Source organism: Peromyscus eremicus, unplaced genomic scaffold (assembly GCF_949786415.1).
Source record: "Peromyscus eremicus unplaced genomic scaffold, PerEre_H2_v1 PerEre#2#chr22_unloc_1, whole genome shotgun sequence".
Lineage (NCBI taxonomy): Eukaryota > Metazoa > Chordata > Mammalia > Rodentia > Cricetidae > Peromyscus > Peromyscus eremicus.
In genome coordinates, this window is record NW_026734286.1 from 11,955,477 (window position 1) to 11,981,740 (window position 26,264).

General features: G+C 40.5%; 1 pseudogene; it reads right to left on the minus strand.

The window, feature by feature from the left end:
* Positions 1-974: 974 nt before the first annotated feature.
* LOC131900470 (thymidine kinase, cytosolic-like) lies at positions 975-3,252 on the minus strand (annotated as a pseudogene).
* Positions 3,253-26,264: the final 23,012 nt, after the last annotated feature.

The window sequence follows — 26,264 nt, forward strand, 5'->3', positions numbered from 1 at the left end:
TGAAGAAAACCTATTTATATTGTGTTTCTCTTCTTTATTTGGTAATTCTGTCCTATCTGCTGATCTCTCCCTTTTAGTTGGACAATTTAACTCATTTACATTTTAAATTTTAGATTTTTTTGATAAAGGATGCTTTGTTTCTCAATCATGCTTCCTGTTTATTCTTTTGTGCATCATGTCTTTTGCTCTTCAGTTTCTCCCACTTGGTTTTAATGTGTGTAATTTATTTTTGTATGCAACATTTTAATTCTTTTCTAATTTCTTTTTCTCTCTACAGTTTAGCATTTGTTTCCAGTGGCTACCCCAGAGATCATAATTGACATTGTAACATATAACAACTAACTTTCAATCAATGTTAATTGAATCAAATGCAAATTATTTTTTATTTTTACAACTTTATTGCCCATCAAAATCAATTTACTACTATTGTTTTATACCTTTATCTTTTTTCCTCATCAAGTAGCAAACTTTAATGTTAAATGTTCATTTTATAAAATGTAGCACAGGAAGCACAGGCTCTCACTAAGAGCTCAGTCAAGGGGCTGTGGCTCTGAGCAGAGCAAGACCAGAGCCACCCATGTAAAGACTGGTTCTCAAGGCCATTGCAGGACCCTAGGTCAGGCTTCAGTGCAAGAGGAGGGCTGTGAGAGGGCATACTAAGTGACTGAGTGGGGCTCTGTGAGACTGAAACCCAGCAGTGAAAGCCACTAAGAAGGAAGATGCCCCCACCAACAATGTCACAACACCATGTGGCTCTGTCCTCACCTTTGGCTGAATGTCAGACTCTAACCACCAAGCAGGGGTTGGATTAAGTCTGAGCTGAGGCATCTCAAGCAACCAGGAAGGAAATTTTAAAAGGCTGTGACAAGTGGATGAGGCTATCTGGGGCACAGTGTCCATTAGACACAGCAGTCCCAGCCCCCACCCCCTGCTCTCTGAGAGTCTCACTGGAGTAGGAGCTGGCAGGCCTTATCTCAACTGACAGAATTGTACTGTAGGACTTGGTGAGGGACAAAGAGCTTCCTGACAGCTGAGGCCTCTCCAGGCTGTCCCAGCACTGGACAGTTCTATTTGCTGTCTGGCCCAGCAGGCTAGACCTTGGACTAGTTAAAGGAGCATAGAGGGCACATAGAGTGGCAGTTGTCTGCTCGACCAATCACCTCCACCTCTTTCTTCAGGTCCAGCCTCTTGGTGTAGGTGGCTTCTCCAAAGCACTCCATACATGGGGTAGTCAGCTTCACCGCACACTCAGTTAGGAGCACCAGGTTCAAAATGCTGCTGAAAGCCTTCCTCTACAAGGTTCCATCTAGTGCCATCACAATCACTGTCTGCTGGGGGATGTCTTTCTGTATGCTGTGAATATATGTTGTTCCCATTGATTAATAAGCTGCTTTTGCCTATGGCAAGGCAGCTTAGAGTTAGGCAGGAAATCCAAGGAGAGAGACAGGAAAGAGAAAGCTGGAGTCTGCCCAAGGAACAACATGCCAACAGACCAGTAAGATACTGAATATGTGGCAAAACATAGATTAATAGAAATAGATTAATTTAAGATATAAGAGCTAGCTAGCAAGAGACATGCCATAGACCATACACTTTGTAAATAATATAAGCCTCTGTGTGTTTACTTGGGTCTGAGAGGCTGCAGGACCACAGGTGAGAGAGATTTGTCTGGACTGTGAGGGGCCTGGGAGGGACTGGAGAAACTTTAGACTACAACTGTCTTGCCTGCATTGGCCATCACTTTGCAGAACTCCATGATGTCAGAGAAAAATTGCCCTTCATCCATGCCAATGACACTCATACCCAGGGCTTTCTGGGCCACATCCTGGATCAGAGAGGCCTGTAGTATACCTATGGTGTTCTGTTTGTGTGTGGAGAAGCTGCTGCTATAGAGCGAATCTTTGGCATACTTGATGACCAGGCACTTCTCAGCAATCTGGAAATGCCAGATTCTTATAATCACCTCAGTGCTTTTTCCTGAGAAGATGGGCCTGAGGATCACCTGGATCTGCCCCCAGGTCTTGCTGGGGGATCTGGGCAGCATGGTAGGCAGACTCATAGAAGCTATTGCAAACGTTGGTGCTGGGGGTCTGTGGGTAGGAAAATACCTTTATTTTTTAAATCATATAAACAAGCCAAGACTAGTTCACAATTAAAATATTGTAATACTTCCTTTAATTTAGACTGTCTATTTTATTTTTTTTACTTAAAAATTATAATTAGAATAAACAATATTAGCTTTCAAGCCTGAATAACTCCCCTCAGCATTTATGGTAAACACAGGTCCACTCCTGACAGTGGCCTCAATGCTTGTTTATTTGTAATGTTTTAACTTTTTCAAAGATAGTTAAATCAAGAATAGAAGTAGGTAATTGTTTTTGTTTGTTTGGTTGGTTGGATTTCTTCAGCATATTAAAATTTTCCCTGGTTGGCAGGAAGACATCTACAGTCTACCTCATGCAGTTCCACTCAGGTGGGTGCTAGATTCTCACAGGTCAGCCTGGGTCCTCAAGGCCTGGGCTGGTGGGAAGATATGTGCTCCACAGGCCTGCCTGGCACAATATAATGCTCAAATATGTGGTGAAGAAATGGGAGAGAAAGAGAAGTGGAATGGTTCATGTTCTGTAGAAAGAGGCAGAACTGAAGAAGTTAAAGGGGTAGGAAGTAAGCTGATATGGGTGACATGCTTGCCACCCAAGTTCATGGTGACATCCAGGCTCAGGCTGCTGCTAAGGTCTATGTCTGGATCTTTGATCCTACCACAGCCAGTATCTATGTGGACAACATTCATGGCCCATGTTGTCAACAAAGGCTACAAGGATGCCTAGTGTCTGGGCTGCCGCCTGTGGACACATTGGTATCTGAGGGCAGTGCTGCAGCCACAACCATAATGATCTGGGTGGCTTCTGCTGACACCTGGGGCCATAGTGTCATCCAGACCCAGCTGCTGCCAAGGACCATGCCTGGGTTTCTGCTCCTATTGCAGCAGGGGTGCATGTTGAAGTTCAAGGCCCATGTTGCCACCAGAGGTCACATTGAAGCCCTGGGTTAGGACTGCAACCTGTGGCTTTGTTGGTGTCTGCAGGTTATGCCATTGCCAGAACCATCTTGATCAGAGTGTCCTGTGCTTCCACCCAGAACCAGGATGTCATCCAGGCCAGAGCTGCAGCTGAGGGCCAAGTCTGAGACCATGGTCCTGCTGCAGCTGGGGTCTGTGTTGATGTCTGTGGCCCGTGTCACCTCAGAGGCCATAGGAACCATTAAGTGATGAAATCAGAGGGCCTTGCTGACTCAGCCATGCCCTTTGCTGGCCCTGGGAAAGCTGACCTGCCCCTCACTGAACTGCAGCAAAAGAGCAGGACCAAACCCTTGTGGGAGAGGTGGGTGCCCATCTCACTTGTCACTCAGGAGAGATGTTCCCACCCGTCACCATGAGTGAGGAATAACTGACCCTGATGGCATGGGCATAGGGGAGCTGGCTCCACCCCTCACCTGAGAGGGACAGCCCCAGTGGCCCAGACTACCCAGCTCAGTTGCCACCCAGGCCCACAGCCAGGCCTTGGGTTGGCCCATCCTAACATTTACCTCATCCATGTCTTGCTGGAGAGCTGGTCCTGTGGAATGATACCCACAGGATCTCTATGACTCAGGACAGATATCAGAGGAAATTCAAGGAGGATCCAGTGATAATGGCATACCAGAATCCAGAGGCCTTGAACCAGACCAGTGACTCCTTGCAAAAAACATTGCAAGTAAAGGTGATTGGACAAAAAGGGTAAACTGTGTGTGTGACACATCACAGCTCCCAATGCCACTAGGACAAATGAAGAGGCAGGAAAGATGGAGGAGTGAAGAGGTTTTTTGTTTGTTTGTTTACTTTCTTGATTGTTTTGTTTTGATTTTTAAAATTTTTTCCCTTTTGGAGACACTGCCAGGGTGAGAGGCGAGTATGGGAGGACTTGAAAGTGAGCAGAATTAGGATGCATGATGTGAAATTCCCAAAGAATCAATAAAGAAATTATATTAAATTAAAAAAAATTCCCCTTGCCCTATCTAGCTGGAAATAGACCTATGGTACTCTATGCCTGATGGGCCTCTTCTCTCTACTTTTAAAGATATCTCTTGGCTTGGTGCAGCAGCTTTATAATAAGATGGAGTCATCATCCTTTTGAGGAAGCTTTCCTTCCTTCCTTCCTTCCTTCCTTCCTTCCTTCCTTCCTTCCTTCCTTCTTTCTTTCCTGTTTTATTTCTTTTCTTCTTCTTCTTCTTCTTCTTCTTCTTCTTCTTCTTCTTCTTCTTCTTCTTCTTTTTTTTTTGGTTTTTAGAGACAGGGTTTCTCTGTGTAGCTTTGTGCCTTTCCTGGAACTTACTTGGTAGTCCAGGCTGGCCTTGAACTCACAGAGATCTGCCTGGCTCTGCCTCCAGAGTGCTAGGATTAAAGGTGTGCGCCACCACTGCCCAGCTCCTTTCTTCTTTTTATTCTCTTTTCTGTCAGAAGCACACTGAGCCTCTTGGATATGTAGGATAATGTCTTTTATCAAAAATAGAAAATTTGGAGCTGGTGAGATGCCTCAGTGGGTAAATGTACTAACAAAAGCATCAGCCTTCAAAGACCTAATGACCTGAATGTAAGGTGGAATCAGAGAACCAACTCCTAAAAGCTGTCCTCTGACTTTGCCACTGTGGGATGAGCACACCTATATTTAAACATTCTTTCCTTCTATTTCTCTATCTCTAAGAAGTCATTATGTGCATATGAGTCATTTGATTTTGCTCTACAGGTTTTATTTAGTAATTGTTCTTTTTAGTTCTTTTTCTCTCTGTATCCTTCAGACCAGTTAACTAATTTGGCCTTTCTTCTGCGTAATTAAATGTGCTGTTGAACTTCTCTACTGTTTTTCTTTTATTCACTTAAATTGTTTTAATTCCAGAGTTTTTCCTTGATTTATTTTTAATGGTGTCCAATACTTTATTGATATTCTCTGTTTCCTGAGAATATAATCTACTGATTTATTTTAGGTGTTTTGTTCATAGCTTTCTATACATTTTGGTGTTGTGGAGACAGTTGGTTAACACACTTTGTCTTTTTGCTGGAGATGTAGCTCAGTAGCTGAAACTTGAACTGAGGTGCTGAGGCCTTGACTTCTATCTCCAGCAGAACAAAATGAAACAAAGCCCTCATTTATTAAATGAATTCTCATGTTGTTTAGAGAGAAATCTTGGCCATTTCTTATTCTTTTTTTATTTAAAAAATTTGTTCATTTTACATACCAACCACAGATCTCCCTTTCATTCCCTCCTCTCCTCCCCCCTGCTTTCCCCCATCCCCTCCTCCAACAGGGTAAGTTTTCCCATGGGGGGACAGCAAAGCCTGGTACATTCACTTGAGGCAGGACCAAGCCCCTCTCTCTGCATCAAGGGTGAGCAAGATGTCTGACCATAGGTAATTGGCTCCAGAAAGCCAGCTAATGCACCAGGGATAGATTCTGATCATCGTGCCAGGGGCCCCTCAAACAGACCCAGCTGCACAACTGTCTCCTGTATGCAGAGGGTCTAGTCTGGTTCCACACAGGTTCCACCACTGTCAGTCTAAAGTTTTTGACTTACTATGAGCTTGTTTCAATTGTCTCTGTAGATTTCCCCATCATGATCTTGACCCCCCCCCCCCCTCATATAATCCCTCTTTTTTCTCTTCAACTAGACTCCTGAAGTTCAGCCTGATGCTTGGTTGTGGATCTCTACATCTGCTTCCATCAGTTACTGGATGAGGACTCTATGACGACAGTTAGGGTATTCACCAATCTGATTACCAGTGTAGGCCACTTCAGGCACCCTCTCCACTATTACTAGTAGTCTATTCTGAGGTCATCCTTGTGGATTCCTGGGAATTTTCCTAGCACCCCTTATCCCATAATGTCTCCCTCTATTAAGATATCTCTTTCATTGCTCTCTCCCTCCCTCAGCTCGACCATCTCATTTCCTCATATTCTCATCCCCCATCCCCTACCCTCTATTGCCCCCCATCCCCAGTTTACTCATGGAGATCTCCTCTTTTTTTCCTTCTTAGGGTGATCCATGCATCTTTCTTAGGGACCTCCTTGTTTCCTAGCTTCTCCAGGGCTATGGGTTGTAATCTGGTTATCCTTTGCTTTACTTCTAGTATCCATTTATGAGTGAGTACATACCATGTTTGTCTTTCCCAGTCTGGGTTACATCATTCAGGATGGTATTTTCTAGTTCGATCCATGCCAGTTTCTTATTCTTAACAGGAAAGTAGGCAAGATTTTTTTCTTTGCTTGCATTATAATTCCTTTGTTGAGCCTTGGTATTTTGAGTACCATAATACAGCGATATTAAAAATGAGATCCTCATGTTTCATCATTGCTGCTTATGATAGGTTTTTGTTTGTATTTCTCTACTATTTCTGTGAAGTCTATCACATTCATTAATTCTTCTAATTTATTGGTGGAATTCTCTGAAACATCAGAATCTCCATTCAACACCAGGAGGAGGAGGAAGAGGAAGAGGAGGAGGAGAAGGAGGAAGGAGGAGGAGGAGGAGGGAAAAACAAAAAAATTGATGACATTTCTATTCTTTGCAGAATGTCAGTATGGGAGCACTGACCCCTAACCAGTCTATCTGTAGTTCAGTGTTAACCTCTTTCTGGTGTAGAGTCTGAAAGTCAGACTTAAAGGTTTAATGCAATCTTGAGTTACTTCTGAGCATCTGTCCAGCCATGGCAGTGTGCTTGGATTTCTTAATTATCTATTAAAGAGAGAGATTTTAGTCATCCACTTCCCCAGCAGCCAAATCCTCCACATTCCTCTCGAGAGTCTAACTTCATGAGTCTCCCTGACCCTCTCTATCCATATAACCTCCCCAATATGAAAAATCTAGTCTACATCCCATATCTAGTACTCTGGTTTACTCTGGATACTATTCTTTGCACTAAAACCAATTTCTAGGTTTCTGTCAGGCCAAATCAAACTTTTCCGCTGAGCCAAATCTACCCCCAAAATCCAGGCTTAGACAAGAGGCACAATATTTATCCAGCCCAGTCCTTTCTGTCCACCTGAGTTCATTCCATCCATGCCATTTCCAAGCCCACCATTATGCCTGCACATAATCTATTCATCCTGAACTTCCTGTGTCCATGTCAAACTTAGAAAAAAATAAAAGAGCTCTACAGACCTAGGCCCCAAAATAATAACAATGTGAAAGATTAAGCCAGAATCCTCTCTACAAAACTTATCAGTCCTGTAAAAATGTTTGCCAATATGAATTACCTAGATGAACCATAGGGCATAGAATTGAAAAGAATAATCATAAATGTCATCAAAGAATTGAATCTAAAAAAGACACAAAAGAACAGCTCAATGAACTTAAGAAGAAAGAGCTTAGGACTCATGGAAATGACAAAGATAATCCAAGGCCTGAGAATAGAATTCCAGAAGGAGCTAGAAACAGTGAAGAGGACTCATGATGAAATGAAGGTGTAATTGAAAAACCAAGTACTTCAAGTATAAAACACAAAGGAAAGCTTTACAAATAAAGTGAATTAGGCAGACAAAAGAATATCAGGATTTAAATATGAAACAGAGTGTAGTTGGAGTTTCCCTGTGTCCACCTGGCTCCTGCAGCCACTCAGACCCAAATAAACACTCAAGGACTTATATTACTTATAAGCTGTATGGTCGAGGCAGGCTTCTTGCTATCTAGTTCTTATCTCTTAAATTAATCCATTTCTATTAATCTATAAGTTGTCCCATGCCTTGTGGCTTACCAGTACTTTTACACCTTGCTTCCTCTGTGTATGGCTGGTGACTTCTCACCCCACCTTCCCATTCCCAGAATTCTCCTCCCTGCTCAGCCCACCCATACTATACTTCCTGCATAGCTACTGGCCAATCAGCGTTCCAATCATCAACCAAATCAGAGCAACACATTCATAGCATCCAGAGCGATATCCACAGCAGCAGAGGAATTAAAGCAAATAATGAAGGAATATGGAAACATAATTAAACAAAGAAAAAGAACAGACAGGAAATATGGGATACAATGGAAAATTTAAACCTTCAAATTATATGAATAGGTAATGTAGAAGAATACCAAGTTGATTTTCAATAAGATCATAGAAGAAAACTTGCCCATACTAAAGAGACATATATCCATGCAGATACAAGAAGCACACAGAACACCAAATAGACAAAACTAGAAAAGAAAATCCCCACTGCATATAGGTAAAATGCTAAGTATATGTAACAAATAAAGTGTGTTGAAAACTGCAAGAGAAAAACTGGAAGTCACATACAAAGGAAAACATACCAGAATAGGAGTTGATTTATCAATGGAAACTTTGAAAGTTAGATGAGCCTTGGGCAATACATTCCAAGTCCTAAAAAACTATGATGGCCAGCCTACACTAATGTATCCAACTCAATTATCTGCCATAATTAAAGGAGAAAGAAAAACTTTCCACTATATAAACAACCTAAAAAATTTATAGCCAACAAACAAAAACTTAAAACAATACAGGGAGCAATATTTCAGGCTGAAGAGATGAATGAGCATAGCAGAGTACTGTGGAAAGAAATATGAAATCAAGATTATTAAAACACAAAGTACCACTGAGAACACAAACAGCAGCACTAAAACTCAATAATACCATAAACATAATTAATACACACATCTCAATAATAACTTTAAATATCAATTACCTCAATTCTTGATTGAATAGATCAAGAAACAAAAACCAATTTTGTTGACTACAAAAAACCAAAAATAAAACAAAAAACAAAACAACCCCCCCACATCTTGCCTTTAAAGATATACACCACTGTAGAGTAAAAAGAAAAACCAAAATATTCCAACCAAATGGGACTGGGAAGCAAGCATGCATCACTATCCTAATATCTGAGAAAATGGACTTCAAACTAAAATTAATTGGAGGAAATAAAGAGGGACATGTCATCCTAATCAACGTAAGAGTTAAATGAGAGGCCATTACTACTCTAAACATAGGTTCACCAAGCTCTAGAATATCCAATTTCACTAAAAGAAAAACGTAGTACTGTTTTTATACATTACAGGTTAACATCAATCTATAAATAACAGGTGATTCTAATACTCTACTTTCTCCAATAGGCAAATCATTTGGACAACAAATAAACAGAAACATTAGAATTAATTGACATCATACATTCAACAGATTTTACCGATATAACACCAGTAGCACAGACACTGAGAGAAACAATCAATCAGTGGGACCTCTTGAAACTGAGAAGCTTTTGTAGAGTAAAGGATACAGTCAACAAGGCAAAGCGACAGACTACAGAATGGGAAAAGGTCTTCACCAACCCCACATCTGACAGAGGACTGATATCCAGAATATGTAAAGAACTCAAGAAATTAGACATCAAAATGCCCAACAGTCCAATTAAGAAATGGGTGATAGAACTAAACAGAGAATTCTCAACAGAGAAAGCTCAAATGGCTGAAAGACATTTAAGGAATTGTTCAACATCCCTAATCATCAGGGAAATGCAAATCAAAATGACTCTGAGATAACACCTTACACCTGTCAGAATGGCTAAGATCAAAAACACTGAAGACAGCTTATGTTGGAGAGGATGTGGAGCTAAGGGAATTCTCTGCCACTGCTGGTGGGAATGCAAGCTTGTACAACCACTTTGGAAATCAATATGGCGCTTTCTTAGAAAACTGGGAATCAATCTCCCCCAAGATCCAGCTATACCACTCTTGGACAAATTCCCAAGGAATGCTCAATCATACCACAGGGCACTTGCTCAGCTATGTTCATATCAGCATTGTTTGTAATAGCCAGAACATGGAAACAACCTAGATGCCCTTCAACTGAAGAATGGATAAATAAAATGTGGTACATATACACAATGGAATACTACTCAGCAGAGAAAAACAATGACATCATGAGGTTTGCAGACAAATGGATGGATCTAGAAAAAATCATCCTGAGTGAGGTAACCCAGACTCAGAAAGACAAACATGGTATGTACTCACTCATAGCAGGATACTAGATGTGGAACAAGGATGACTGGACTGCTACTCACATCACCAGGGAGGCTACCTGGAAAACAGGACCCCAAGAAAGACATGGGGATCGCCCAATGACAGAGAAATGGAATGAGATCTACATGAACAGCCTGGACATGAGTGGGGGTAGTGAAGGGCAAGGGTCGAGTGAAAGAGAGCTTGGGGAAGCGGGAGATCCCAGCTGGATCAACAACAGAGGAGAACAAGGAATAGGAGACCATGGTAAATGAAGACCACATGAGAATAGGAACACAATGTGAGGTTGAACTGTTGACCTTGTGTACATCCTACTTCACAAATGAGTCTGTCAGATACGCTAAGCCTATAGGCTGAAGATGATGCCCCAACACTGAGGAGAAACCTCAGATGACTGTCCAAGCAGTTGGCTGTTTCTGTCAACTTACAATTTTTTGAAAGTTGCTTGCATATACTTCCTATTTTTATTTATGTTAGCTAATATTATTTCCTTCTTGGGTCTCTGAGGGAGTTGAAGATTAGTTAGTTATAGTTGAAGATTAATTAAGATAGAAAGTGAATTAGATATATTTTGGACTTACCAAAATAGGATAGATAATGGAATTATTTTCTCTGAATTTGTCAAATACAAATGAACTAGACATTGTTTAGGTATTTATAGTTATTGTACTTTTGTATATAGTTTTTCTTATGTTAGTTATAAGCTTTTCCCTTTTTTCTTTTTATTAAAATAGAAAAGGGCAAATATGGTGATATTTTATTTGTACTAAAATGTTATTTGTATGTTAATAAATAAAGTTGCCTGGGGGTCAGAGCTATTAGCAAGCTATAGGAAAGCTGGGCAGTGGTGATGCATGCCTTTAATCCCAGCACTTGGTAGGCAGAGCTAGGTAAGTCTCTGTGTGTTCAGGGGTACAGCCAGCATTGGATACACATGCCTTTAATCTCAATACCAACCATAGAAGACCTGGAGGTCTGTACAAACAGGCAGTGATGAGGCGGTCATGTGGTTGGGTTTACAACCAATGAGAAGGCAGAACAGAACGTAAATAGACTTTAACACAGGAAGTAGCTCTCTTTTGGAGAGGTAGGATCACTGCAGGAGGAAGGGTAAGGTTTTAGCTCTTAGTTCTGACCTCCTGGCTTTCTTCTTTTCATTGGTTCTGTGTTTCTTATTTAATAAGATGGTTGGTTACATCTACAAAACACCCTAATTGTCATGCTAGAAATTTTATCCAATGACTGAGGAAACAAGATGCAGAGATCTGCTGTGGGATGGTCTGTATGTCAAATGTATTGCTGATTGGTCAATAAATAAATCACTGATTGGCCAGTGGCCAGGCAGGAAGTATAGGCGGGACTAACAGAGAGAATTGAGAGAACAGGAAGGCGGAAGGAAGGCACTGCCAGCCATCGCCATGACAAGCAGCATGTGAAGACGCCAGTAAGCCATGAGCCACGTGGCAAGGTATAGATTTATAGAAATGGATTAGTTTAAGATGTAAGAACAGTTAGCAAGAAGCCTGCCACGGCCATACAGTTTGTAAGCACTATAAGTCTCTGTGTTTACTTGGTTGGGTCTGAGCGGCTGTGGGACTGGCGGGTGGGAGAGATTTGTCCTGACTGTGGGCCAGGCAGGAAAACTCTAGCTACAGACATCCATGGCCAGGCCCCGGGTGGAGCTCCAGGAGTCCAATTGATGAGAAAGAGGAGGGTTTGTATGAGCCAGAATTGTTGAGATCAAGGTTGGAGAAAGCACAGGGACAAATAGCCAAATGAATGGAAACACATGAACTATGAACCAATTGCTGAGGAGCCCCCAACTGGATCAAGCCCTCTAGATAAGTGAGACAGTTGATTAGCTTGATCTGTTTGGGAGGCATCCAGGCAGTGGGACCGAGACCTGTCCTCAGTACATGTGCTGGCTGTTTGGAACCTGGGGCTTATACAGGGACACTTGGCTCAGCCTGGGAGGAGGGGACTGGACCTGCCTGGATTGAATCTATCAAGTTGAACTCAATCCTCAGGGGAGTCTTTGCCTTGGAGGAGATGGGAATGGGGGGTGGGCTGGGGTGAATGTATGGGGTGGGGGGCCCTGGGAGGGGAGAGAACAAGGGAATCCTTGGCTGATATGTAAAATTAAATTAAATTATAAAATAAAATTTTTTAAAAAGTTAGGATAGAAAGTGAATCAGGTACATTTTGGACTTACCAAAATAGGATAGATAATAGAATATTTTCTCTGAGTTTGTCAAATGCAAATGGACTAGACATTGTTTAGGTATTTATTGCTTGTATATATTATATATAGTTATTGTACTTTTTGTATATAGTTTTTCTTATATTAGTTATAACTTTTCCCTTTTTTCTATGTATTAGAATAGAAAGGGGAAATATGGTGATATTTTATTTGTGCTGAAATGTGATTTTATTTGTATGTTAATAAATAAAGTTACCAAGGGTCAGAGCTAATAGCAAGCCATTTAGCAGAAGTCTGGCAGTGGTAGCACACACCCTTAATCCCAATCACATGACAGGTAGAATCTCTGTGTGTTCAAGGACACAGCCAGTATGGAGACACACGCCTTTAATCTCAATACCAACCATAGAGACCTGGAGGTCTGTATAGAAAGGCAGTGATGAGGAGGTCACGTGGTTGGGTTTACAACCAATGAGAAGGCAGAACAGAAAGTCAATAAAAAGACAGACACACAGGTCTCTTTCTCAGGGGAAGAATGGCACTGGCTGGTAAGCTAAAGGCTATTCACTAGTGCTCTGACCTCTTGGGCTTTTAACTCTGCATTTGGCTCTGTTTTTCTTATTTAATAAGACCATTCAGAATTACATCTACATGTTGGTTTCTCAGAAAATTGGAAATTTCTCTACTTCAAGATCCAGCTGTACCACTCCTGGACATATACCCAAAGGATGTTCCATCCTACCACAAGGAAACTTGCTCATCTCTGTTCATAGCAGCTTTATTCATAATAGCCAGAAACTGGAGACAGGCTAGATGCCCCTCAACTGAAGAATAGATATAGAAATGTGGTACAGTCACACAAAGTATTTTTACTCAGCTCTTCAAAACATTGTAAAATTTTCAAGGAAATGTGGGATGAGAAAAAAATGTCATTCTCAGTGAGGTAACCCAAACCCAGAAAGACAACCATGGTATATACACTTAGTGTATATTAGCTGTAAAGTAAAATAGTGAATATCAGCTGTAAAGTTAAAGATAATCATGCTATGGTCCACCCAGAGAGGCAAAATATCAAGAAGGGCTTAAAGTGGGGACACAAGGATCTTGCTGGGAAGAGGAAATAGCATAGCTTTTGAGTGTTGACTGGGGGTGGGAACAGGAGGGACCAGGTGGGGTGGAGAGAGTCAAAAGTACTTAGGAGAAGCAATGGTAGTTGGAGGCTTTTCAGGAGCAAGGTGGAAATCTAGTGCAATGGAAACTCCATGGAATCTATAAGAATAACTGTAGTGAAGACTCCTATTAATGGGGTATATGCATCCTGAACTGGTCATCTTCTGTAACCAGGCAAGGCCTCAAGTGAAGGGACTGGTACACCAACCCAGTCACAAAATTTTGACCTATTTGTCCTACCTGCAGAGTGTTCTGGTATTTGAGCCTAGCAATATTGTCATCAAAGAGACCAGAGAGATTTGATCCAGCTCCTGTTAGGAGCAGATGCAGAGTCCCACTGGCAAACATTAGGCAGAGCTTAGGAAGTCCTGAAAGGGAAGAGGAGGAAGGATTGGAGAGACCAGAGAGGTCAGGGACACTGGAACTTTACCACAGAATCAACTGACAGGGACTCTTAGGGGGCTCACAGAGACCAGGGAGCCTGTAGGTATCTGACATAGGTCCTCTGCATATATGTTATGGCTGAGACACTTGGTGTTCTTGTGGGATTCCTAACAGTGAAAGCAGGTGCTGGCTCTGGCTGTCTTTGCCTACTTGTGGGACCCCTTTCCTCCTGCTGGGTTGCCTTTTCCAGCCTCAATGCAAGTGTATGTGCCTAGTCTTATTGTAGCTTGCTGAGCTGTGCTTGATTAATGTCCCTGGGAGGCCTGCACTTACTGAGGAGAGACAGAGAGGGAGTGGATCTAGAGGAGAGGGGAGGTTGGGTAGAGACACTGGGGAGAGAGAAGGGAGGGAAAATTGTGGTTTAGATGTAAGATATGAGAGAATAAAAATATTAGCAACATAAAGCCATAACCTAAAAACACAAAAATAAATTCATGGCCTCTTTTTCATTAATTGTTTTTACATGCATATAATTGTACACATATATAAACTAAAAATAAATCTAATTATATATACATAAATATGTATATATGTATATATGTGTGTATATATATACATAATTTTTGTTATATTCCTAAATATAGACTGCTCAGTGTATATAATGTTACTAGTAAGTATGTTTTCAGGGTTGACCATTTGGGATTAGATAAGCAACTGTGCTCTTCTCTTGGAAAGGCTGTTCTTCCTGTTCTTAGCATTCCCTAGTTGCCTCTTGTTCTTGTGTAGTGTTGAAGCCTCATTGCCTTTCCTACTTTACTTTTTTTAAGTCTTTCATGTTCTTGTTTATCTCATGATTTGACAGTCATGTTGTTGAGAGTTTAAGGGTATATTTTCTTGAATTAGTAGGAGACACAGTCTTACAGCAAGGTCCTTGATCCTTTGGCATGTTAATCTTTCTGCACCCTTCTTTTTCAATGATCACTGAGCCTTAGGTGTGGGAGTTGTTGGACTAATACACTGGGACATTTTTTGGGCTTCTTTACTTTAATTGGCTTTGGTCTTGTTTAATGGCATCTCTGTTGCAAAGAGAATTTGTCTTCTTCAGGACTACACTTCTCTGTGTGTATAAGTAAAAATGTATAGAGTATAGTTAGGAATTAGGCTGCTTTAGTAAAGTGGTGATTGTATGTTCTCAAAATTCTATTACTTTATTATCTCGAGGCATTTGTGTTGGTCTTCAGTACAAGATACAGTTTTTCTCTTGATCATAGGATCTTAAGTACAATTAAAGAACAATTAATTAGAGCCAAGATATGTGTGCCATTATTGCACAGTTAAGGTTATCCTGCAATGATGGTTGTTCTTCTGGTTCACAGTCATCGTGGCTGGATAGATCTCTTGATTGTTTTCTGCCCTTGAAGCTTGAATTGCTTCCTCTGGTACCACAAATCTTGTCCACAAAAAGGAAACATTCATGTCTGTTCAAGCTCTAGGCCCAATGTCACTGAGTCTGGGGTACTTTGTCTTTTTTTAATAAATTTTAAAAATTCATTTTACATATCAACCACAGATCCCCCTCCAATCCCTCCTCCCACTCTCCCCACCCCTTGACCCATCCTTAATCCCCTTCTCTGACAGTGTAAGTTTCCCCATGGGGTGACAGCTAAGCCTGGTATATTCAGTTGAGGCAGGACTGAGCACCTTCCTGCTGCATCAAGGTTGAGCAATGTGTTCAACCATAGGTAAAGGGATCCAGAAAGCCAGCTCATGCACCAGGGACAGATCTGAATCACACTGCCAGGGAACCCTCAAACAGACCCAGCTATACAACTGTCTCCCATATGCAGAGGGTCTACTTTGGTCTCACATATGTTCCACAGCTGTTAGTCTAAAGTTTGTGAGTTCCTATGAGCTTGGTTCAGTTGTCTCTGTAGGTTTCTCCATCATGATCTTGACACCCTTGCTCATATAACCCCCTTTACCTCTCTTCAATTGGACTCCCAGAGCTCAGTCCTTTGCTTGGTTGTGGATCTCTGCATATGTTTCCATCAGTTTATGGATGAAGGTTCTATGATGACAGTTAGGGTAGTCACCAATCTGATTCCCAGGGGAGGCCAGTTCAGTCGCCCTCACCACTGTTGTTAGTAGTCTAATTAGGGGTCATCTTTGTGGGTTCCTGGGAATTTCCCTAGCACCACATTTCTCCCTTATCCCAAAACGTCTCCCTATATCAAGATATCTCTTTCATTGTTCTCCCACTCCATCCCGCCCCTCCTCAACCATCCCATTCCCTCATGTTCTCACCCCCATCTCCTTCCCTCTATTGCCCCCCAACCCAGTTTACTCATGGAGCTCTCCTCTGTTTCCCCTTCTCAAGGTGATCCATACATCTCTCTTAGGGTCCTCCTTATTTCCTAGCTTCCTTAAATGTCTTTTGGCCATTTGGGATTCTTCTGTTGAGAGTTTTCTGTTTAGATCTGTAGCCCATATTTAATTGGATTGTTTGGTATTTTGCTATCTAGTTTCTTGAGTTCTTTATATATTTTGGAGATCATCCCTCTGTCAGATGTGAGGTTGGTGAAGATCTTTTCCCATTCTGTAGGATGTTGTTTTGTCTTATATATTGTATCCTTTTTCTCATTTTCAGGAGGTCCCATTTATTAATTGTTGCTCTCAGCTCTGTGCAACTGGTGTTATAGTTAGGAAGTGAACTGCCATGCCAACGCATTCTAGGCTACTTCATACTTTCTCCTCAATTAGTTTCAGTGTGGCTGGTTTTATGTTGAGGTCTTTGATACATTTGGATTTGAGTTTTGTTCATGGTGATAGATATGATTCTATTTGCAATCTTCTAAATGTTCACATCCAGTTATCCATTTTTTAAAATTACTTTTTTATTTAAAATTTTTTTCTTTCCTTACATACCAACCCCTGTTCTCCTACCCTCCTCTTCTCCCCCTTCCCCCACCTACTGCCATCCCACCCACATTCCCTCCTCATAGAGGGTAAGGCCTCCGTTGGGTAGTTAACACAGGCTGGCATACCAAGTTAGGGCTGGACCTAGCCCCTCCCCCGCTACATCAAGGCTGAGTAAGACATTACATCATAGGGAATGGGCTCCAAAAAGTCAGTTTGTGTACCTGGGATAAGTCCTGGTCCCATTACCAGCGAACCCACAAACCCATCATGCCACACAACTTTCACTCACATTCAGAGGGCCTAGTTTGGTCCAATGCAGCTCCCCAGCTGTCAGTCCAGAGTCTATGACCTCCTACTAGCTTGGTTCAGCTATTTCTGTGGTTTTTCCCATCGTGATTCTGACCCCTCTTGCTCTTATACTCCTTCCTCCCTCTTTTTAAATGAACTCCAGCATCTTGGCCAAGTGCTTGGCTGTGGGTCTCTGCATCTGCTTCCATTAGTCAATGGATGTAGGTTCTATAACAATTATTGCAGACACCAATCTGAGTGCAGGGGAAGACTAGTTCAAGCACCCTCTCCACTATTGCCAGCACCATTTGTTGAAGATGCTTTCTTTTTCCATGTACAGTTTTGGCTTCTTTGTCAAAAATCAGGTGTTCATAGGTGTATGGATTAATATCAGGATCTTCAATTTGATTCCATTGGTCCACATGTTGGTTTTGATGCCAATACCAAGCTGTTTTTATTACTATAGCTATATAGTATAATAGAACTTGAAGTCAGGGATGAAGTCAGGGATCTTCCAGAAGATGCTTTATTGTAAACTGTAGATGTAACCAACCTTCTTATTAAATAAGAAACACAGAACCAATGCAAAGAAGAAAGCCAAGAGGTCAGAGCTAAGAGCTAAAACCTTACCCTTCCTCCTGCAGTGGTCCTACCTCTCCGAACTCACTACCGCTGTGTTAATGTCTTTATATAGTGTTCCTGTTCTGCCTTCTCATTGGTTGTAAACCCAACCACATGACCGCCTCGTCACGGCCTGTCTGTATAGGCCTCCAGGTTTTCCTTGCTTGGTATTGAGATTAAAGGCATGTGTGTCCAATAATGGCTGTATCCCTGAACACACAGAGACTTACCCAGCTCTGCATACCAAGTGCTGGGATTACAAGTATACGCCACCACTGCCCTGCTTTCCTATGGCTTGCTAATAGCTCTGACCCCCGGGCAACTTTATTTATTAACATACAAATAACATTTTAATACAAATAAAATATCACCATAGTAAAGGATTGTTTTAATTAGTCTAAGTTTTCTGTTTTTTCATATGAAGTTGTATATTGTTCTTTTGAGAAATGTGAAAAATTGTGTTCAGGTTTTGATGGGGATTGCATTGAATCTGTAGCTTGCTTTTGGCAAGATTGCCATTTTTATTATGTTGGTTCTACCTATCCACGAGCATGAGAGATTTTTCCCTTTTCTGATCTCTTCTTCAATTTCTTTCTTCAGAGACTTAAAGTTCTTGTCATACAGGTCCTTTGCTTGTTTAGTTAGAGTTACCCCCAAGGTATTTTATATCATTTGTGGCTATTGTAAAGGGTGATGTATCTCTGATTTCTTTCTCAGCCCATTTATCATTTGTGTATATAGGAGGGATACTATTTTTTTTAGTTAATCTTGTGTCCTGCTACATTACTGAAAGTGTTTATCAGTTGCAGGAATTTCCTGATAGAATTTTTGGGGTCACTTATGTATACTATCATATCATCTGCAAATATCCAAAGTTTGACTTCTTCCTTTCCAATTTGTGTCTCCTTTGTCTCTTTTTCTTGTCTTATTGCTCTAGATAGAACTTTAAGTACTATATTAAATAGATATGAAGAGAGTGGACAGACTTGTCTTGTTCCTGATTTTAATGGAATCACTTTGAGTTTCTCTCCATTTAGTTTGATGTTGGCTGTTGTCTTGCCATAAATTCCCTTTATTATGTTTAGGTATGTTCCCTGTGTTCCTGATCTCTCTAGGAACTTTATTATGAAGGGGTGTTGGATTTTGTCAAAGGTGTTTCAGCATCTAATGAGATGATCATGTGGTTTTTTTCTTTCAGTTTGTTTCTATGGTGTATTACATTGATGGATTTTCATAAGTTGAACCATCCTTTCATCCCTGGGATGAAGCCTACTTGATCATGGTGGATACTTTTTTTGATGTATTCTTGGATTCAGTTTGCCAATATTTTATTGAGTATTTTTGCATCATTATTCATGAGGAAGATTGGTCTGTAGTTCTATTTCTTTGTTGCATCTTTGTATGGTTTGGGAATCAGGGCAACTGTAGCTTCATAGAAGGAGTTTGGCAATGTTCCTTCTGTTTCTATTGTGTGGAATAGATAATAGCAATTTGAACAGTATTGGTATTAGCTTTTCTTTGAAATTCTGGTAAAGTTCTGCACTTATACTATCTGGTCCTGGGCTTTTAATGGTTGGAAGACTTTTAATGATTGCTTCTATTGCCATTGGAGCTATAGATCTATTTAATTTGTTTATCTGGTCTTGATTTATTTTGAGTATATGGTACCTATTCAGAAAATTGTTTATTTCTTTTAGATTTTCCAATTTAGTGGGCTACAGATTTTGGAAGTATGACTTGATGATTCTCTGCATTTCCTCATTGTCAATAGTTATTTCTCCCTTTTTATTTCTGATTTTCTTGATTTGGATATTCTCTCTCTGGCTTTTAGTTAGTTTGGATAAAGGTTTGTCTATCTTGTTTATTTTCTTGAAGAACCAAGTCTTTGTTTTATCAATTCTTTGTACTATTCTCTTTGTTTCTATTTTATTGATTTCATTTCTCAATTTGGTTATTTCCTGGTGTCTACTCCTCCTGCGTGAGTCTGTTTCTTGTTGTTCTAGAGCTTTCAGGTGTGCTTTTAAATTGCTAGTGTGAGATTTCTCCAACTTCTTTATGTAGGCATTTAGAGCTATAAACTTTCTCCTATTAGTACTGCTACCATAGTGTCCCATAAGTTTGGGTATATTGTATATTTATTGTATATTCATTGAGTTCTAGGAAGTCTTTAGTTTTTTATTTCTTCCTTGACCCTTTCTTTGGTGATTCAGTTGAGCATTATTCAGTTTCCATGAGATCGTAGGCTTTCTGTAATTTGTGTTGTTGTTGAATTCTGACTTTAAGCCATGGTGGTCTGATAAAATACAGGCAGTTATTCCAATTTTTTGTATCTGTTGAGATTTGCTTTGTGACCAAGCATGTGGTCAATTTTAGAGAAGGTTCCATGGGGTGCTGTGAAGAAGCTATATTCTTTTGTGTTTGGGTGAAATGTTCTGTAGATGACTATTAAGTCCACTTGAGTCATAACATTAAGTCATAAGTTTTTAAGCTTTTATCTGGCAGATCTTTCAATTGGTGTGAGTGGGGAGTCGATGTCTTCCACTATTAATGTGTGGGGTTTTATGTGCGATTTTAGCTCTAGTAATGTTTGTTTTACATATGTGTGTGCCCTTGTATTTGAGGCAAAATGTTCAGAACCAAGATTTAATATTGATGGATTTTTCCTATGATGAATATGTAATGTCCTTCTCAATCACTTTTGAATAATTTCACATTTAAGTCTATTCTGTTAGATATTAGGATAGCTACACCCACTTGTATCTTAAGTCCATTTGATTGGGAAGAAATTTCACATCCCATTATTCCGAGGTAGTGTCTGTCTTTCAAGTTGAGGTGTGTTTCTTGTATACAGCAGAAGGTTGGATTCTGTTTTTGCATCCACTCTGTTAGCCTGTGTCTTTTTATAGGTGAATTGAGTCTGTTGACAATAAAGGATATTAATGACCAGTGATTGTTAATTCCTGCTATTTTTTGGTTGTAGTGTTGTGTGTTTCTCTTCTTTGGGATTCATTGGTGTGGGATTATCTATTTCCTGTGTTTTCATGGCTGTATCTAACATCCTTGGGTTGGATTTTTCCTTCTAGTACTTTCTGTAGGGCTGGATTTGTGGATAGGTATTGTTTAAATATGGTTTTATCATTGAATACTTTTTTATTCCATCTATGGCAATTGAGAATTTTGCTGGGTACAACAGTCTGGGCTGTCATCTATGGTCTGTTAGTGTCTGCATAATGTCTGTCCAGGACCTTCTGTTTTTCAGAGTCTCCATTGAGAAGTCAGGTGTTATTCTGATGGGTCTTCATTGGTATGTTACTTGACTTTTTCCTTTGTAGCTCTCAATATTTTTTCTCTATTCTGTATGTTTAGTGGTTTGATTATTATGTGGCAAGGGGACTTCTTTTTTGGGTCCAGTCTATTTGGTGTTCTGTAAGCTTCTTGTATCCTCATAGGCCTTTCTTTCTCTGGGTTGGGAAAGTTTTATTCTGTGGTTTTGTTGAATATGTTCTCTGTGCCTTTAATCTGGTATTCTTCTCTTTCTGTTATCCCTATTATTCCTAGGTTTGGCCTTTTCATGGTGTCCCAGATTTCCTGGATGCTTTGTGTTATGATTTTGTTGACTTTAATCTTTTATTTGACTGATGAATCAATCTCTTTCCTCTAGCATATCTTCAGTGCTGGAGATTCTCTTTTCTATCTCTTGCTTTTTGTTAGTTATGCTTGCATCTGTAGTTTCTCTTCATTTACTCAGATTTTTCATTTCCAGCGTTCCCTCAATTTGTGTCTTCTTTATTGTCTCTCTTTCAGTTTTCAAGTCTTAAACTGTTTCTTTCACCTGTTTGATCACTTTTTCTTGGTTTTCTTGGTGTTTCTTAAGGGATTTATTGATTTCTTCCAATTTTTTGTCTTTTTCCTTGATTTCTTTAAGGGAATTTCTCATTTCCTCTTTAAAGGCCTCTATCATCTTCTTAAATTTATTTTAAGGTCATTTTCTTCTGCTGCTTCTGTGTTCAGATGTTCAGATCTTGCTGGTGTGGAACCACTAAGTTCTGGTGGTGCCATATTGCTCTTTATGTTGTTGAATGTATTCTTCAACAGGCGCTGCCCATTTCTTCCTCCAATTAGTTCAAATGGTGTCTGTGTCTCAGGAAGCCACTCTTGTTCCAATCGGAATTCTTGGTCCAATTGGAGCTCTTGTTCTAATCAGAGCTGGCAGTCTGTGTCTCAGCATCAGTTGTGGTCATGGAGGATGGGTGGTTTTGGTGGGGTTAAGTGGGACCTGTTTGTTACAGGGTATGTTGGGTGATGGTGGTCAGGCCTGCCTGCAGGAGTCCTGCCTGCTGCCCTGCAACTGGGGCTTCAATGGGTGGGGATATAGGGAAACTGGTTGTGTCCCTGGGGCTATAGCCTAGAGGCTGGGAAGGTCTACTAGGAGAACAAAGACTCACCTCTTGGTCCAATCAGAGCTGGAGGAGTCTGTGTCTCAGGGAGCAGTTGTGGTCTTGCAATATGGGTGGATTTGTGGGGTGGAGTGTGACTTGTAAGTTACAGGGTCTGGTGAGGGGAGGTGGTAGTCAGGCCTGTCTGCAGGAGTTCTGCCTGCTGGCCTAAAAGTGAGGCTCCCTTAGTTTATTTTATGGGACACCTAAGTGAAGGAATGATTGCCCCTATAATTCTTGTGACTTCTCTTGGGCTCTTTTCTGTCTGTTGATTTTCCTTGTCTAACTTCAATTTGATGGCTTTATTATATTTTATTTTGTTATGTTTCCTCATTATCCACTAGAAGCTTTTTCTGTTTTCTGCAAGTTGAACATTTATTTCTTATTAAATATTTTTTATATATTTTACATACTGACCATGGTTTCTACTCCCTCCTCTCCTCCTATTCCCTCCCCCACCTCCCTTCTATATCCCAATCCACTCCTTCTCTGTCTTCATTCTGAAAGGGTCAGGCCTCTCATGGTAGTCAACACAGAATGGCACATCAAGTTGAGGAAGAACCAAACTCCTCCCCCTTCATGAAATTTGGGGATTGGGTTCCCAAAATCCAGTTGAAGGACAAGGGACAGGTCCTGATTCCACAGCTGGAAGCCCCCAAAACAGACCAAGCTACACAAGTGTCACAAACATGCAGATGACTTAGGTCAGTTCCATGCAGGCTCCCTAGCCAGAGTTTGTGAGCTCCCATGTGCTGAGGTCAGCTGTGTCTGTGGGTTCCCCTGTCATAACCTTGCCCCCCCCCCAAAGATTCCTTCCACTCTCTCTTCAACAGTACTCCTAGAGCTGGGCTCAGTGCATGGCTGTGAATCTCTGCATCTGCTCCCATCAGTTACTGCATGAATTCTCTCTGATGACAATTAGGATAGTCACCAATCTGATAATAGGAAAAGTCAAGAACAGACACCCTCTCCACTATTGCAGGAAGTCTTAGCTGCAGTCATCCTTGTGGATTCCTGGGAATTTCTCTGGCATCAGGCTTCTTCCTAACCCCCAAATGGCCTCCCCATCAAGATATCTGTTTCATTGTTCTCCCTGTCTATCCAGCCCCCAACCTGCTCAACCTTATCCCTCATGTTCCCATACCTGAATTCCCCTACCACACAACACCAGTTTACTCAGCAGATCTCTTCTATTTCCCACTCCCAGGGACACCCTTGCTACTCTCTTTGAGCCCTCTTTGTTACCTAGCTTTTCTTTGTAGCCTTGTTTTCTTTACTTTACAGCTAATATCCACTTATGAATGAGTACATACCATTTTTTTGCTTTCTGGCTCTGGATTACCTCCTTCAGGATGATTTTTTCTAGTTCCATCCATTTGCCTACAAATTTCATAATGTCATTATTATTTTTACTCCTGAGTAATACTCCATTGTGTAAATGTACCACATTTTCTTTTTATCCATTCTTATGTTGAGAGGCATCTAGGTTGTTTCCAGGTTCTAGCTATTACAAATAATGCTGTGCTTGAGCATCCTTTGGGTATATGCTCAAGATTGGAATAGCTGGGTCTTTAGGTAGATTGATTGCTGATTTTCTGAGAAATTGCCATAACAATTTCCAAAGTGGTTGTATAAGTCTGCACTCTAATCAGCAGTGGAGGGGTGTTCCCCTTACACCACATTCTCTTCCAACGTAGGCTTGGATATTAGTGTTTTTTATCAGCCCTTCTGACAGGTGTAAGATGGTATATCAGAGTTGCTTTGATTGGCATGTCCCTGATAGATAAGGAAGATGAATAATTCTTTAAGTGTATCTTGGCCATTTGAGATTCTTCTATTGAAAATTATCTTTTTAATCTGTACCACATTTTAAAATTGGTTTATTTGGTATTTTGATATGTAGTTTCTTGAGTTCTTCATATATTTTGGAGATCAAATCTCTGTCAGATATGGGGTTGATGGAGGTCTTTTCCCATTCTGTAGGCTGCCTTTTTGTCTTGTTGACAGTGTCCTTTGCCTTACAGAAGCTTTTCAGTGTCAGAAGGTCCCATTTATTAATTGTCAGTCTCAGTGTCTGGTGTTATATTCAGGAAGTTGTCTCCCATGCCAAAGCATTCAAGGCTACTTTCTACTTTCTCTTCTATCAGCTTCAGTGTAACTGGATTTATGTTGAGGTCATTGATGCACTTGAACTTGAGTTTTGTGCATGCCAATAGATATGCATCTATTTGCATTTTTCTACATGCCAACATCCAGTTATGCAAGCACTATTTGTTGAAGAAAGTTTCTTTTTTCCATTGTATAATTTTGGCTTCTTTTTCAAAAATCAGTTGTTCATAGGTTTGTGGATTTATGTCAGTGCCTTCAATTTGATTTCATTGATCTGTGTGTCTTTTTTTAATGCCAGTACCAAGCTGATTTTATTACTATAGCTCTATACTAAAGCTTCAAGTCAGGAATGGTCATACCTCTGGAAGTTCCTTTATTATAAGGGATTATTTTGGCTATCCTGGTTTTTTTCATATAAAGTTGAGTATCATTCTTTCAAAGTCTGTGAATAATTGTGTTAGAGTTTTGATGGGGAGTGCATTGAATCTATAGATTGCTTTTGGTAGAATTGCCATTTACACTATGTTATTCCTACTGATCAATGAACATGGGAGATCTCCAATTTCTTTCATTGAAGACTTAAAGTTCTTGTTATGCAGATGTAGCTAGAGTTTTCCTGCCTGGCCCACAGTCAGGACAAATCTCTATCACCTGCCAGTCCCACAGCCTCAGACCCAACCAAGTAAACACAGAGACTTATATTGGTTACAAACTGTATGGCCGTGGCAGGCTTCTTGCTAACTGTTCTTACAGCTTAAATTAATCCATTTCCATTAATCTATACCTTGCCACATGGCTCGTGGCTTACCGGCATCTTCATATGCTGTTTGTCATCGTGGTGGCTGGCAGTGTCTCTCTGACTCAGCCTTCCACTTCCCAGCTTTATTCTCCTCCTTGTCCCACCTACACTTCCTGCCTAGCCAATGGCCAATCAGTGTTTTATTTATTGACTAATTAGCAACACATTTGCCATACAGAACATCCCACAGCATGCAGAACTTTCACTTGTTTGGTTAGAGTTACCCCAAGACATTTTATACTATTTGTGGCTATTCACAATAGGTAAATAGGGTGTTCTTTCTCTGATTTCTTTCTCAGCCTGTTTATCATTTGTATATAGGAGGGTACTGATTTTTTGAGTATATCTTGTATCCTGCCATATTACTGTTCATTAGCTATAAGAGTTCCCTGGTAGAATTTTTGGGCTTACTTACGTATACTATCATATCTTCAGCAAATAATGAAAGCTTGACTTCTTCCTTTCCAATTATTATCACCTTGATCTCCTTCTGCTGTCTTATTGCTCTAACTAGATTTGAGTACTATATTGAATAGATATGGAGAGATTGAACAGCTATGTCTTATTCCTTATTTTAGTGGAATCCCTTTGAATTTCTCTCCATTTGATTTGATGTTGGCTGTCGGCTTGCAGTATATTGCTTTTATTATTTTAGTTATTTTCCTTATATCCATAATCGTTTTATCATGAAGGGGTATTGGATTTTGTCAATGGCTTTCTCTTCATCTAATGAGATGATCATGTGTTTTTTCTTTTAATTTGTTTTTTATGGTAGATTATAATGACAGATTTTCATATGCTGTGCCATCCATGCATCCAAGTTGACTTGATCATGGCAAATGATGTTTTTATGTGTTCTTGGATTTGGTTTGGCAGTATTGTATTGAGTATTTTTGCATCAATGGTCATGGGGGAGATTGGCCTGAAAATCTTTCTTTCTTACAATTTGGTGTGGTTTGATTATTATTATAATTGTAGCCTCATAAAAGGAATTTGTCAATGTTCCTTCTGTTTCTATTATGTGGAACAATTTGATGAGTATTGGCATTAACTCTTCTTTAAAAATTCAGGTAGAAGCTGGGCGGTGGTGGCGCACGCCTTTAATCCCAGCACTCAGGGGCAGAGCCAGGCGGATCTCTGTGAGTTCGAGGCCAGCCTGGGCTACCAAGTGAGTTCCAGGAAAGGCGCAAAGCTACACAGAGAAACCCTGTCTCGAAAAACCAAAAAAAAAAAAAAAATTCAGGTAGAATTCTATGCTAAAACCATCTGGCCCTGGGATTTTTTTGGTTGG